This window comes from Periplaneta americana, chromosome 6, assembly GCF_040183065.1.
Source record: "Periplaneta americana isolate PAMFEO1 chromosome 6, P.americana_PAMFEO1_priV1, whole genome shotgun sequence".
In the NCBI taxonomy this organism is placed as follows: Eukaryota; Metazoa; Arthropoda; class Insecta; order Blattodea; family Blattidae; genus Periplaneta; species Periplaneta americana.
The window spans coordinates 173151150-173168042 of NC_091122.1; the positions used below are offsets into that span (position 1 = coordinate 173151150).

Here is a 16893-nt window from a genome sequence, read left to right on the forward strand (position 1 = left end):
CGGCGCCGGTGATCGAACCCGGGTCCTTGGTTCTACGTACCAAGCGCTCTAACCACTGATCTACGCCGAATTCAATCCACTTTCCTCCTGCCGAAAGTTTTACCCGGTGCTGTGGATTGAATTCGGCGTAGCTCAGTGGTTAGAGCGCTTGGTACGTAGAACCAAGGACCCGGGTTCGATCCCCGGCGCCGGAGCGAATTTTTCTCCTAAAATATTGAGTGTCAATATTACAGATGAATTCTGTAGGACAAATTAATATATCTATAATATTCAAAATATATGTTACGAGTATTTCTTACAGTTTTTCAGAAGCGAGCATTTAATGTTCTAATCATTGGAATCGTGTTTCGTAACAACGGGTTAAAAAGAAAAAATAATAGAGTTATGCGTCTTATTTTTTTTCGCAATAAAGATACCATCAGAATGCACAACATATCGCAAAATCTCATTTTTGCCAAAAATTGACCTTTTCACCTTTTGCTTTTGAATCACGGAATTGTTATTACGGTAAAAGTAAAAATACATAGCGTTATTTAAAACATTTTACACAAAGTGTTATAGATCTACTCGTGTACAGGACAGGAAGCTAATTTAATTATTCAAATAATGGAAATTATTTCACTCGTTTCCCCATGATACCAAGAGTTTCTTCCTGATATGGTTTTGAGCTATTTAGGCTTATTTTTCAGCGGTTTCCTGAATAAGCATGTCACCTCCTGTGCGTTTTGTCTTCCGTTCTCTTAAAATGTTTTAATTTAATCCACTATACGACCACTAATGAGGGAACTTATAATAAGATATTGACCAAACCTTCCTTCAAACTCCACACTTTGCTAGATCTCCACACCAGAATAGACAAATGAAGAGTCCACTGCAAGAATGATGGATGTCACTTTCTTGTCGAAAATGAACCAAGATTGTCAATGCATAGCTTAAGACATATAGAATGTACATACAGAGTTATATGGCATTAACACTGATAGTCATTGTCCAGTAATGTTCGGAAAATCTCAGTTAAGCTTTGAGCGCTAAGCATTTCAAACTTTCAATTGCTTCTCCTGCAAAATGTATTCCAAATGACATCCATCATTCTTGCAGTGAACTCTTCAAATACAAAAAATTAGATGTCTATACTGACGAAATTAAAACTTGAATTAAAAACTGTCGAAAATATAAGTAGCCCCGGCCGTGAGTAACCATATACAGGGTGTTTCCGAGGTGATGTTACAAACTTTCAGGGATGATGGCGAAGGGCACATGTATCAATTTGAGATAAGGAACCCTGGTCCGGAAATGACCTAATCGAAAGTTACAAGCAACACTAGTTCTGTGGAAATGAAATAATTTTATTCCTCTTTACTCCTTATTTATGTGTATTTATCTGTACATCTTACACATACTGTATTCATCTGACGTTGTTACAGTATTGCATTCAGTGCACTGTCTGAGGGGTGGAGACAGGAAACTACACTAAAGCAATGCAAATAGCGTAATGTGTAACGGACATGGTCGGTCCTGATATGCACGTCCTAGGCAGCGGAGTATGTGTACAAGTTGCAGTGCCCAGTCGATCAGTCCTAGTGAAATCGAGGAGTACACGAGAGCGGAATAAGCAGACCTGATTTTCGAATACGGGTGAGCCAATGGGAACAGTAGAAAAGCTCACAGATTGTATCGGGCAAGTACCCACGTAGGAGACATCCGGCCCATATCATTTTTCCACGACTGTTCCAAAAGTTAAGGGAAGGAGGGCACGTGGTGCCAAATTACAATTCCATTTCCACACAATTATTTCTGCTTATAACTTTCGACTCAGTCATTTCCTTATCTCAAATTGATACATATGCCCTTCGCCATCATCCCTGAAAGTTTGTAACACCACCTCGGAAACACCCTGTAGATAGTGCTTACTCAGCAGGCGCAGCATATTGAGTACAATGCCTTATCTATCATGTCACTCTCAAGTACGCGCCGTTTGTTTCTCGATGCAACATTCAGGGTAAGTTCTGACTCCATTACGGTTAGTAAGGAGAAATATATATATTTTTCTTCATTTGTCTTCTGTGGAAAGCTCTTCGCGCAGTTTGTGGGTAGATTTCGGCATGTGAGAACTCTGACATCTGGATAAGTTTCTGAAAATTTTCTCTGCTTTGTCGGGCAGAGTTTTTGAGTACACGAGAGACAAACACTCGCCGTCGTGTAGTACAGCGAGAAACATCCATGCCAATCACATGATCATCACTACAAAATAATTTCTTCCTCGTACCGACTGCCAGGCCCAGTAGAAAATAACAACTCCTTCCATTGGTTCCTTTACACTTTATTTATATACTTATTTATTGTAATGTATTAATTAATTGCATTATAATGTCACATAAAACTCTTGCTAAGAGAATATTAGTGCAAGTTGAATTACAATAATTTCGAGGGAAAAATTGTTCTGGGGCCGGGCATCGAACCCAGGACATTTGGTTAAAAGTACCAACGCTCTACCAACTGAGCTACCCGAGAACTCTACTAGACACCGATCTAATCTTTCCGTCTATATCCACAGACCTCAAAGTGGGCTGACAACCGTCAAGCAACCAACATAGATTGGATCGGTGTCTGGTAGAGGTCCCGGGTAGCTCACAAGCAAACGTTCTGATGGGGGCAGAAAAAAAAGTTAATTTTTTTTTTCTTCCACCGTGTTAATAATGTCAAAAGAAGTGCTTAGACAAATTTTGGCCGCTCGACCGCAATTACGAGGACCGTAAAAAAATAAGTTCGCAAGAGGCCGCTAACAGAAAAAAAAAACACAATTTCATTGGACAAATTTATTGGAACGGACACAGCAATTGAGCTATTTTTCAACATATTTTCCATCGGAACTGAAACATTTCTCGTATCATGGGATCGACAGAGAGAGGTGCAGACGCAGTTAAACGCTGGTTCCGATCTGAGGCGGCTGACTTGTACGACACAAAAATTGATCCCATGGTATGACAAATGTCTCAATTCCAGTGGGGGATATGTTGACAAATAGCGCAACAATTTCTGTATCTGTTTCAATAAATATTTCTATGCAATTGTGCTTATTTCTATAAACGGCCCCAGGGAAAATCACTTTCTGGACGGCCTCGTAATTGCGGTCGAGTGGCCAAAATTTGTATAAGCACGTCTTTTGACATTATTAACATGGTGGAAGGAAAAAAATTAACTTTTTTATCTGCCCCCATGTTTAACCAAAGGTCCCGGGTTCGATGCCCGGCCTCGGAACAATTTTTCCCTCGAAATTATTCAAATCAACTTTACGGGGAGTTATACCTGAAAGCTTGATTTGCAAGTTTAATTATTATCTTGCGTATCAGGCCTAATTCTTAATCCTTAGTCATCTCTCCCAATCCATAACCAGAGAAGAACGTTTATTTCGAAATTGTTACAGAATTTCTTGTAATTGCAAGCCTGCTGCAAAACTGGATAATCTTTAGTCTGTGATTATCGTGTTACACTGCGACTCACCGTGTATTTAAAACAACCGAATATAACCACTACTTTGCATTCCAGTGTAGACACTGTCCGGAATGCAATGACGAGTATCACATAATCCCATCTCTTAATTGGATTTCGCCCGGGCCATAACAAAGTTCTCTGTTGGGTAATGCATGTGAGCAGGGCAGGGGGAACATTTGATTGTGTGTTAATGTGATTAGACTCGCCCGGTGAGTTGAAGAGAAAGCTCATTGTCTCCAGTGACGGATTGAGTTGTACGTGGTGACCAGTTTAATTGATTTGTTGATGATGGACTCCGGTTTAGTTGGGGATTGAATTTTATCGCATTCAAGGCGCACTTCTGTTACGATATGCGCTTGTTGGTGATGGAGCCCTTTTTCATTAAGGCATTCCCTTCAAAAGTCTTCGTTTTCTTTTTCATATCAACATTTGCAGTAGAACATTTCAGTTTCTAGATGTGTTGCGCTCAGCTTTAATGTTGCATGGGTCGTGGGTTCGCATCCTGAATGTTTTTTTCCGTTACGAATGTTATGTCCTGTGTTGAATTTAGCATACCAATCTACATAGGTATTTTTCCCCAGCGTTCAGAACGACTGAACGGAAAGAAATGGCCTATGGACGTTATCGTCTTTTCAAATATACCGTAATTTATGAGTAGAAGTTTGTTCAGTGCTTTAAGCTTGTTACCGCTATACAGGGTGGAAGTGAAATAATTCTGAAGACTGAAAGGGACGATAAGGTACACTTAAATGAATAGAAAATCTATATTATATTTTGTGATTAAATGCACGGTTAATTAGAAAATTGAGTTGGAAGTTTCAGCAGTCCGGCAACATCGCTGCTAACACGCCCCTCTTTCTTCTCGCAATACATATGTAAAAAGTGTCAGCAGCAATTACAACAATATACAGCATCGAACACCTCCAGCAATTATTATCAACAGAAACAGCAATGACGCTTTTCAAGACAGTCATAACCGCCATAGCAACATATGGAATGAACATAATTTGGGACAAACTTACAAGCAGAGACATGGCACAAATACAGGGACATCATTTTATTTTTACTAACATTTTTAATATTAACCTTTCTATACCTTTAGAGAACCGGAAACACCGCTTGCTCCCCCCTCCAAGACTGGAGTTCGATGATACTGGCGTAAAACACAAATCACTCTACTAGGTATAGGAAGGAAGAAAAGTAGTTCATCCATTTACGTAAACTAGGAAATATCGCGATTTTGAGTTTGATAATTTTCATTAGGTTTTTCCTTAATCAAAGTACAGTACTGTATTAAGAATAAGTGTTTTTACTCACGAAGTGAGTTATCCATGCGAACGTATTCATTATGCGGTGTATATTATACTGTCTACAGCACATTAGCGTACAATATAGAGAAAGAAGTTAAATTGAAAAATAATCATAATATGAATATTTAAACACAATTTTGAAAATGGTGGCCGTTCATTTCGATACAGGCTTCAGTTCTTTTGTGCATATTATCGCACTATGCATCTAATTCCAATTGCCAGTTTCGTCCTTCGTACTAGTAACTCATGTTGAAATAATTCTGTACCTACTCTACGTACTGTAAATTCAATCTTCACTTCTGCCCGACCCGAAAATCTAAAATTACTCAGACATGCTACCTACTGTCCGTCCAAAGTGGTTATGCCGCAGGATTGTAGAAAAGGAGGAAATCACGTGACAGTTGATTACTTAACGAAGCCCTTTTATTTAATTTTTATACCATTAAGTACGAGAAAAATTAGTACCGGCACCGGGAATCGAACCCAGGACCTCTCAGCTGTGCGCGCTGAGTGCTCTCTAACCAACTGAGCTATGCCGGGACCCGATTCACGACGCCGGCCGAACTCCTCTCGTAGTGTCGTGTTACGGCCTTACTGCCTGCACTTGAGACGATACACGTCATATATGTACAGGAGCGCATATTACATGACTTTATGGCCATATTCAACAACAGTTTCTTTAAACTGTTAACATCATATATGTATCAAATATGAATGAGGTCTCGCCCACCTCATTATATTTTGCTCGACTAGTGTGACTAGTCAGTTTGTTTTTATACCATTAAGTACGAGTGCTGAGTGCTCTCTCTCTGGGTTCGATTCCCGGTGCCGGTACGAATTTTTCTCGTACTTAATGGTATAAAAAACAAACTGACTAGTCACACTAGTCGAGCAAAATATAATGAGGTGGGCGAGACCTCTTTCATATTTGATACACCTTTTATTTAAGTTAAATTAAACAGCTGTATAATATTACGTAAACGTCCAATTCCTAAGAGAAATTAATGTTTTCAGAAAAGAGCTAAGACAGCCCAGCTTTTACAGAGGGGCGAGCAGAAGCAGGTGGGGGAAATCGGGATGCGACGTAGGCAAACGGACAGTACCTGTGCGAAAATATGATTCAATATTGAAAGCTCTTTCGTCACGCGAACATATTTCTGGAACGTACTATACTCAGTAACTCAGTACTGCTTACTTTCTGCGGTCTTGGTTCTGTGTGGAGTTGGAACTTCATTAGTAGTGAGAGTGAAGTACATTCAAAAACTCAGCTACAATAAAAATTGAAGTAAAAATAAAATGATGTCCCTGTAGAAACAGTGAAAGCACGCTTCATGAAAAGAGTGCTAGGAGTTGGAAAAACGGCACCATCGAGAATGACGTATGCCCTAATGAGAGAGACTTTCTTCATCGAAGACATTAGAAGACAGCTACTACTACGAGCACCAGCGTATATGAGACTAGCTCCAAGGACTACAGGAGAAGAGGAAAGACATCCGCAGCAAATTCTACGCAACAGAGGCCATGTGTACGAGAGAGTGGGCACGACCCAACTACGAGATGAGGCACATCCTAACACGATACGCAATCCATGGTTTTCATCACAAGGTATGCAGCACGAAGAGTTTCCATGAGCCGAACCAAGAATGCGTGTGCGAATTGTGCAAAAACCCATGTGAACGATACCACGTCGAAAAGTGCGCTGAAAGACGTTCATCGCTTAATAAGTTTTGCTCAGACTAATTAATTCACCTTATGCACATTTGTGCGCATTTACTCTCATTCAATACATATGTAAAAGGTCAATGAAATCAGATCTGTCTGCCTCAGTGAACTACCTCCCATCTCCCTTTCTGGTTACAATGTTGCAAACTGGTCGCATCGGTCATTGTCTTCAAGTTAGTTGTTTTTAAATAAAATTTAACGAAAATTGTCCATTGACATACCCTAGAGGGATAAATGATTTTTATTAGCAAATCAAGATTTTCAGGTATAACTCCCTGTAAAGTTGATTTGAATAATTTCGAGGGAAAAATTATTCAAATCAACTTTACAGGGAGTTATACCTGAAAATCTTGATTTGCATAATACACGTCACTGTTCGTTAACAGAAAACCACAATTTAAGTCACACGGAGTTAGTGTGCACTCGAAGTTGGTTGCTTGACGGTTGTTAGCCCACTTTGAGGTCTGTGGATATAGAGGGAAAAATTGGATCGGTGTCGGTTAGAGTTCCCGAGTAGCTCAGTGGTAGAGCGTTGGTACATTAAACCAAAGGTCCCGGGTTCGATACCCGGCTCCGGAACAATTTTTCCCTCGAAATTATTCAAATCAACTTTACAGAGAGTTATACCTGAAAATCTTGATTTGCATAATACACGTCACTGTTCGTTAACAGAAAACCACAATTTAAGTCACACGGAGTTAATGTGCACTCGAAGTTGGTTGCTTGACGGTTGTCAGCCCACTTTGAGGTCTGTGGATATAGAGGGAAAAATTGGATCGGTGTCGGTTAGAGTTCCCGAGTAGCTCAGTGGTAGAGCGTTGGTACGTTAAACCAAAGGTCCCGGGTTCGATACCCGGCTCCGGAACAATTTTTCCCTCGAAATTATTCAAATCAACTTTACAGGGAGTTATACCTGAAAATCTTGATTTGCATAATACACGTCACTGTTCGTTAACAGAAAACCACAATTTAAGTCACACGGAGTTAGTGTGCACTCGAAGTTGGTTGCTTGACGGTTGTCAGCCCACTTTGAGGTCTGTGGATATAGAGGGAAAAATTGGATCGGTGTCGGTTAGAGTTCCCGAGTAGCTCAGTGGTAGAGCGTTGGTACGTTAAACCAAAGGTCCCGGGTTCGATACCCGGCTCCAGAACAATTTTTCCCTCGAAATTATTCGATTTTTATTAGATTTTCTATCGATTTTTTCTGAGAAAACTGTGGATTTTCCACTACTATGGTATTGCATTTTTTTTTGTTATATACAACGCTCTGAAAATCTGTAGGGTTATTTCACTTCCACCCTGTATATATTTTAATAGGAGTATTTTAATTGATTATTTAATGACACTTTATCAAATTCGAAGTTATTTGGTATTTTAAGAGGACGCGCTACGAAGTAATTTTCTTCGTTATTTCAAATATGATGCCCAAAAAATCCACTGTTGAGGAATACTATAGAGAAGATTTCATCGTAATAGGTATCTTTACTATAAGTTATAAATTCAGTTTATCCCATATAAGTGGTTGTTATTACCAAAGCTCGGAAGTTGGGGACTTGTGTCTTTGAACGTGGCTAAGCGACCGGACTTCAATGTCAACAAACTCCCGCTTCCAGCACGGAGGTACTGTCAGGTCTGCTATAAAAGTGGTTCCTGGCTGGAACAACATAATGATAATATTATGATAGGTTGAAACATCTAATTTTATAGCATATATATAAATAAACATGCAAAATACATCAAATTTACAGTTCTGCTCTGTACATTTCATTACAGTGTATGACTACATGCATTCGAAGATTTTCGAACCCATAAATTCTTCGTCTGTTAGTTAAACATGATTTGAAACGAAGGAAAGTTATTCCCACGTCACATGAAGTGACGGGAGCAAACTTTAATTTTTTTATTTTATTTATTTTAACTAGCTACCTAGTGAGTACAAATTGCATTTATAAAATAAAAATGTTTCCAGCCACTACCGTAAGAGTCAGGCTCGTGTACGGTGTGGTCTTAGTGAATAATATAACATAAAATTTACAAGGACAGTTTACTAAATACAGTAATTAACTTAATTCAAACCAATAAGTACAACACAAGAGCAAGAATAAAGAAGAAAGGGAAAACGAGAGAAAAATACACATTTAATATAAATTGACAATCCGACAGAAGCCAGTGATATTCGATAAAAACATGAATATAGTCGATAGAAATAAAAGGTAAAAAAAGTACATTTGTTACTATTATATATCATGGATAATTTTACAAAATTCTTTTTTAAAAGTTTCAATTTTAAAAAATTTCAAATTTGGAAAATGGTTTGAAATTTTATTATAAAGTCTTGGGCCTAAATAAAATACTGAATATTTCACTGTCACTGTTTCCTGTTCGATTTTCAGCAGATTTCGTGTCTGAGAAAGATAAGTATATCCTAAATTTTTCTCGCAAATAGTTTTCAATTAGTGTATCACTACTAGGGAAGGTCCCTCTACGACTTGATCCATGGCTATGGACAAATTCTCCATCAATTTAAAGGACTGCAATGTCTTTCAATGAATGCCCGTTTCCAGCTCTAGTTTATGTGTGGTACAACTTACAAGATATAAACTCTGCATTAGAAGAAAATAATGTATCTCCTCAGAATTCCTCCACGAAATTCTGTACCTAAAATTTAAGAAATGCATTTTCAAACTTCCATAACACCCATTCGAATAACACGTATTTTCTATTTCCTCAAACAGACCGTTTACCTGTAATTCTCTTAATGTCATTGGCTTCGACGTGACACAGTTTATTCTTTCGTCTTCTTGCCATTCGATGTGACCACTTTCTTAGTACAAACGACTGTCCCTGAGCACTTGCAGCGTGAGCTTTGTGTACGTTATGCCTGTAACCTTACTCAAGCACACGACACACAAGTCCCCAAGATCCGAGCTTTGGTTATTATACGTTCGCTCGGAGAAAAAACAGGGAGTGGAGGCTGAATGCAGGAGGCCACTCAAATTACTGCTGTTTCCTTCGTTCCGCGCAGAGGTAAACACCACATAGTTACCAGTTCTGTAACGACTTGGAGTGTACGTAGTTTGCATTATCTATTTAGTTTTCTTAGTGTACATTAAAATTAGTGAAATATGTGGCAATCATGTGGCCCCTATGTGCATTATAATAAAAAAAGAGCATTGCTATTGACTAAACATGGAGTATTTTATTATTTTGGTACATATAAAAGGTCTTTTAGTTAAATTTTTCATTTAATAATATACTTTTTGATCTCTCTAAAAGCGAATAAAACACTTTCCTTTTCAATTTCAGATTCTGTGAAACTGCAATATACAAATCCTTTGATGAAAACTTTCCTTACATAGACTACATTTCAGATTCTGTGAAACTGCAGTGTAGAAATTCTTTGAAGAAGCTTTTTCTTACATACTGTACATCCCAAAATAGTGGAACTAATTCTAAGTAGGGCCTTTAAGAAAATTCATAGTAGGAGTGGCTATTTTGTGTTGTATCTCTGTATCGAACAAGAATGCATTATTGATGCACACAGGGAAGAGCTTCGTCTTTCAGTGCAGAAAGGTATTTCCATGGTTTCTTTTCAAGCTCAGAGGTCGTCCTTGCTTCCAATACGATGTTATTAAATTCTGAGTCCTATTCGATACTCTTTACAGTTGTCTCCGAGTTGAATATTTTATTTGTTCCTTTCAAAATCTTCCTGAACAATGATACAAGACAATTTCGTTTTAATGTGGAATTCAGGTGTTAACATTTTATTAAGTGTATACACAGTCCACCATTGTAGAGTAACTGTCAGCGCGTCTGACTGTGAAACAACCGAGCCCGGGTTCGAATCCTGGTTGGGACAAGTTACCAGATTGGGGGTTTTCCCGGGGTTTCCCTTAACTAATTGAAGCAGAATCGCTAGGTAACTTTCGACGTTCAACCCGGGACTGATTTCGCCATCATTAATTTACATGTCATAACCCGGGTTCAGTTCACTGTGTAGCGTGGTGTACTTGTACAAGAGCACCCCCTTTCGGCACCCAATCATTCACAGAATAGGAGTGGTAAGCACAATAAGCCTCAGGCTGCAGTGCAAGCCTTCGGGTCCCTTCTCCATACAAGAGAAATATAAATATAAATGATACTCGGGAGGAAATTAAACACAGAATAAATATGGGAAATGCCTGTTATTACTCGGTTGAGAAGCTTTTATCATCCAGTCTGCTGTTAAAAAATCTGAAAGTTAGAATTTGTAAAACAGTTACATTACCGGTTGTTCTGTATGGTTGTGAAACTTGGACTCTCACTTTGAGAGAGGAACAGAGATTAAGGGTGTTTGAGAATAAGGTGCTTAGGAAAATATTTGGGGCTAAGAGGGATGAAGTTACAGGAGAATGGAGAAAGTTACACAACACAGAGCTGCACGCATTGTATCCTTCACCTGACATAATTAGGAACATTAAATCCAGACGTTTGAGATAGGCAGGGGCATGTAGCACGTACATATGGGCGAATCCAGAAATGCATATAGAGTGTTAGTTGGGAGGCCGGAGAGGAAAAGACCTTTGGGGAGGCCGAGACGTAGATGGGAAGATATTAAAATGGATTTGAGGGAGGTGGGATATGATGGTAGAGACTGGATTAATCTTGCTCAGGATAGGGACCAATGGAGGGCTTATGTGGAAGCGGCAATGAACCTCCGGGTTCCTTAAAAGCCAGTAAGCAAGTAATAATAATAGCAGTAACAATAAAAAGTGTATGACATTATGAAATAATTTCAGCTATAGGATATAATAAATTATGTTAGGCCTATACTTATTAACAAAGCAACCGCGTATAATAAGATTATTTGTATATTTTTAAATAATAGCAGATACTTCATCATTGTCGTAAGGGAGAAACACGCCAAAGCTGCAGATAATTCTCTTCATGTTTTCAGTATTTTTCTTTTGGTCTTTGGATGATGTTATTCGTCTTTCTATCTCTTTGTATGTTAATCTGTTTTTACTAATTCGTTTTAAGTGGTTAAACCACTTCCGTCGGTATTCTATTTGTTATTCATGTTGAACATTTCCAGTTCTTGTTTTATATCCCCATGTCTTATCATCTCCTGTGTAGTCACACCCAAGATCGCTTTAAAAAGTCTCATTTCAGTGGCTTGCAGCCGACTTTTATCACTATTATTCATTATCCAGGTCTCATTTCCGTATAATCATCCTGGCACGGAGACTAATACAACGAGATAATCAGCTCAAGCGGTATTCGAATTCAGGCCCGGGCATAACTCCCTGGACCACGCCATTGCTCTGTTTAACTTTTGCATACTCCAGTTCCACGGCTCTTGGAACCTGTCTGACTTTATGCGTACACGAAACTCAACTTTAATATCTCCATACGTCAGTTCCGCCTGTTTTTAAATATTCAGACTATGAAATTTTTTGCAAGATGGATTATGTTATGATTATGATATAAAGCGGCGGGAATTTTTGCTTTGAGTGCGGTAAAACTATCCGGTTCCGCTTGGTTGTTGGCAGTTGTCTGACAGGCTTTTAATGCCGCTTTGATATAGTTAGCGGTATTCCACACTCGTCGATGTTTGTAAGTCCAGGACGTAATCCTATTGGCCACGCAGCATTAACCACGTCTCTTTGACCGGCACCTGATCCCACCACATAACGTGTCGTTTGCTTTGATATTCGTCCTCGCACAATATTTAACAATTAAAGGGGATCTCTGTCCACTCCACTTCAGCACTATTACGCAATTTGTAGAACACTCGCGTTCTGCTGCTTTCACTAATAGCATTGCTTCCTCTCTGTGTGTTCGTGTGTAATCGCAGATTTTGTACCGGGAGAGTCGTAGACCTTCATGTTTAACGATTTAAAAAGTCTCACCCTGATAAAATAGACTATTATGGATTAATTAATTTGTCCTACAGAATAATCTCTGTAATGTTGACAATTAATATTTGAGGAGAAAAATTCGCTCCGGCGCCGGGAATCGAACCCGGGTCCCTGATTCTGCGTACCAAGCGCTCTGACCACTGAGCTACGCCGAATTCGATCCACAGCACCGGATCGAATCTACCTCCTTCAGTGTTTCAGTGTTTTGATCCGGTGCTGTGGATTGAATTTTTTTTAGTAGATTATTTTACGGCGCTTTATCAACATCTTAGGTTATTTAGCGTCTGAATGAGATGAAGGTGATAATGCCGGTGAAATGAGTCTGGAGTCCAGCACCGAAAGTTACCCAGCATTTGCTCATATTGGGTTGAGGAAAAACCCCGGAAAAAACCTCAACCAGGTAACTTGCCCCGACTGGGAATCGAACCGGGCCATCTGGTTTCGCGGCCAGACGCGCTAGCCGTTACTCCACAGGTGTGGACTGTGGATTGAATTCGGCGTAGCTCAGTGGTCAGAGCGCTTGGTACGTAGAACCAGGGACCCGGGTTCGATCCCCGGCGCCGGAGCGAATTTTTCTGCTCAAATATTAACTGATAAAATAGGTTAAGTATGTAAGTATTGTGCTAATAGATGTGATACTGACACTATACAGAACTGCATTCAAACTAGTTTTTTTTTTAACGTGAAACATTAAATGCACAAGTGCCAAATAAACAAAGCGATAGGAAAGTTTTAACATCTGAGATCTGACGCCAGTTGCTTAGCAACGGTAGTGACTTACGTCGCACTATTCTGACGTCAATTGCTTAGCAACGAATTAGACTCTTACATGTACCGCTTTCTTGCATGAATTTATATTTCTTAATTCTCTTGTCACAGACTCATACAAACGGCTCTCCAACAAACCAATTCAGATAATACATAATAATCCTAATAAAAATACTTCTACAGATAGTCTATATGTATGGTATACGTAGCTATGTAGGCTATATTCAGTAAAGAAATAAAGGAAAAAATAATAATAATAATAATAATAATAATAATAATAATAATAATACAATACACAAATTGCATTAAATGTATGTTCTTGTCGGGCATATTAACAATCCTTATAAGAAATTATTCCTTAAAAATCTAAATATTAACATCACAATAACATCTAACCGAAAGTCGGCCTCGTTGGCGCAGTTGGTATAACGCTGGCCTTCTATGCCCGAGGTTGCGGGTTCGATCCCGGGCCAGTCGATGGCATAAGTGTGCTTAAATGCGACAGGCTCATATCAGTAGATTTACTGGCATGTAAAAGAACTCCTGCGGGACAAAATTCCGGCACACTGGCGACGCTGATATAACCTCGGCTGTTGCGAGCGTCGTTAAATAAAACATAACATTTCTAACCGAAAGCATAAACGTCTGTTTTCATGATAGACTGGGACATTCTTTGACTGTGAATGGTTCACATTTTGAGTATCTGTGGTGAAGTTTCATTAGTCAACATGATTTTACATTCTTATTTGTCTCAAGTTTGATGTCCACGAAACAAGGTTAATAAAACAATTAAAAGACATGAAACGTGTGAATCGGTAAAATTTCTACACTTTCATCCGTAAAATTTAATAGAGATTCGAAATATGTAAACTTAAATATATGGTGTCACTTAAATAAAGTTTACTTTCACACTCTGTATCCCTGAATGACTAACTTTTTTCGAACACCGGTATCATATTGTATGGCTTATCTCCAGCAGCTTTTATATATATATATATATATATATATTTTGTGAAATTAAAATTTAATAAGTTATGAATAATATTCAATACTTATTGTTCATTCTGTGCATATATATATATATATATATATATATATATATATATATATATATATATATATATACACGTTGGTAATATTGTGATACTAATAATATTATGATAGTTCTTTTTGAGAATTTTTTACAATTTTACTGAGTGAGAGAAAGATCGGTTTTTTGCGTCAACGTATTAAGGAAATGTTCGTGGACAAGTTTCTGCAGAAAACTGGTCCTTCTCTCGCTCAGTTAAATTGTAAAATATTCTCAAAAAGTACTATCATAATATTAGTAGTATCACAATTTACCAACCTTTACCCACACACACACACACACACACACACACACACACACACACACACACACACACACACACACAGGTCTTTCGTTTCAGAACTTCCCATTCTAAATAACTAATTATGTAAATTGAATTCAATTTAAACAAAAACACGGCAATTTAGATATTGAAGGGAAATTCTGAAACCAGGGTTTGAAATTTCAAATGACAATATTTTTATACTTGGGCCTAAATATGAAATACTATTCAATTGTTTATACACCCCATTAATTTTTTTCGCGTCTTTTCTTTTCTTTCGTCGCTTGGCAACCTGTATTGTTGTTATTGTTCATTAGAGCTGAAGAGAATAAAGCTACAAAAACTTACTGAGCATTTCACGTAATAGTTGTGTTTGTGTATTAAATGATTTTAAAATGGTGTATACCCTTCAAAAGAAAACATAAATAATCCTTATTGATTAAATTTAGGAATTTACACAAAATAAGCTGTGTTTTCGTCCTACAGTCAACTGATAATAACAAAAATACAGGTTTCCAGGCGACGATAGAAAACAAAAGATCCGAAAACAAATTAATTAGGTGTATAAACAATTGAATGCTCTTTCATATTTAAGTATAAAAATATAGGGGTGCCATTTGAAATTTCAAAGTGAGGGTGGGGAGTGATTGATTGATTGATTGATTTATTGATATAGTTCACAAGTACAAAACTTAATAATATAACAAAAGATCTAGAAACAAATGTAGTTCTACATACTAAATATACAATTTCCTAGACTCATTATTTTATCGCAAATCTCAATAATTTATTGGTTCAAACTTGCACTTACGTCGGGGGGTGGGGAGTGAAATCTAAAATCAAATTACGCCTGGTTTCAGACTTCTCCCTAAATTGCCGAGGTTTTTTGTTTAAATTGAATTCAATTTAAATAATTAGCTATATAGACTGGGAAGTTTTGAAATGAAAGCCCTGTATATATTTTTTTATTGGTTATTTTACGACGCTTTATCAACAGCTTAGGTTATCTAGCGTCTGAATGAGATGAAGGTGATAATGCCGGTGCTATGAATCCGAGGTCCAACACCGAAAGTTACGCAGCATTTGCTCATATTGGGTTGAGGGAAAACCCCGGAAAAAACCTCAACCAGGTAACTTGCCCCGACCGGGAATCGAACCCGGGCCACCTGATTTCGCGGCTAGACGTGCTAACCGTTACTCCACAGGCGTGGACTATATATATATATATATATATATATATATATATATATATATATATATATACATGTGTGTGATGCAATATGCCTAATTGAGTCAAAGACCAGTACAAAGGTAACATATTGTCACCACATTGATTCCTCCAGCCGTGGAAGCTACACTATCTACAAGTAATTGGGCACTGTTTTTGCCCCTTTAGAACCTCGCGGTACCACCTCTTGTTGCTATAACAGCAGCCAACCTGTCAGACATGTTCTCCACTACTTTGTGTAGGATATCCACTGGAATGCGTCGCCATTCCTCTTGACATCAATCGCCGGTCCAATTCAGCCCAAAGGTGCTGAATGGGATTGAGATCAGGACTCTGTGCAGGCCAGTCGAACCGGTGAACATTATTGTCTGCATGCCACTGCATAGTAGCCGCCGAAACATGGGGCCAACTTCCATTATCCAACTGAATGCCATGTTGCAAGAGGAATGGCGACGCATTCCAGTGGATATCCTACACAAACTAGTGCAGAGCATGCCTGACAGGGTGGCTGCTGTTATAGCAACAAGAGGTGGTACCACGAGGTTCTAAAGGGGCAAAAACAGTGCCCAATTACTTTTTGGTAGATAGCAGTGGCGGTTCCTCGGGGGAGGGAAGGAAGGAACGTCCTCCTCACATTTTTCTTCTTTTGAAAGTAAATACCAAATGCCTTGAAATTCGAGGAAGATTCGATAATTTTTAAGTTCACAGCTATAGGAAAACCTCGGTTGATCGAGTTTTAAATCACGCGCACTCATGTGCTGCTAGAAAACTGTGAGAAGGATGCGAGATTATTTGTGTAGAGGAAAGCCAATCCATTCCTCCTTTACTGCAGTAAGCACACATAGACAACAGCGCACTAGCGGCCAGAGAAAGAAGCAGAGTTTTAAAGCGAGTAAATGAACGGATAGGGAGGAGATCCTCCTCTGAATCAGCGCATGGGCGGGAAATAGAAACCGACTGGTCTTGCAACAAGCTCGCTACCGCTGCCACCTAACGAGCTGCATTCAGCCAGACTAGTCATCTAGGAAGAGACACAATAAAAACAGTTTTAAAGCAAAGCTATGGAAGATACCATATAAACTTTTTTTTAATTAAGCTTATAAATCAAAATATATTATTCA

At 38.5% G+C, this 16893-nt stretch overlaps 1 protein-coding gene and 1 non-coding gene across 2 annotated transcripts in view; both read left to right on the forward strand.

The window, feature by feature from the left end:
• LOC138702051 (osteocalcin 2-like) overlaps window positions 1-16893 on the forward strand; it is a 497730-nt gene that overhangs the window by 404018 nt on the left and 76819 nt on the right. The gene's annotated exons all lie outside the window — the stretch shown is intronic.
• Window positions 7032-7103, forward strand: TRNAN-AUU (transfer RNA asparagine (anticodon AUU)). Its single transcript has one exon. It is a non-coding gene; the product is annotated as a tRNA-Asn (tRNA).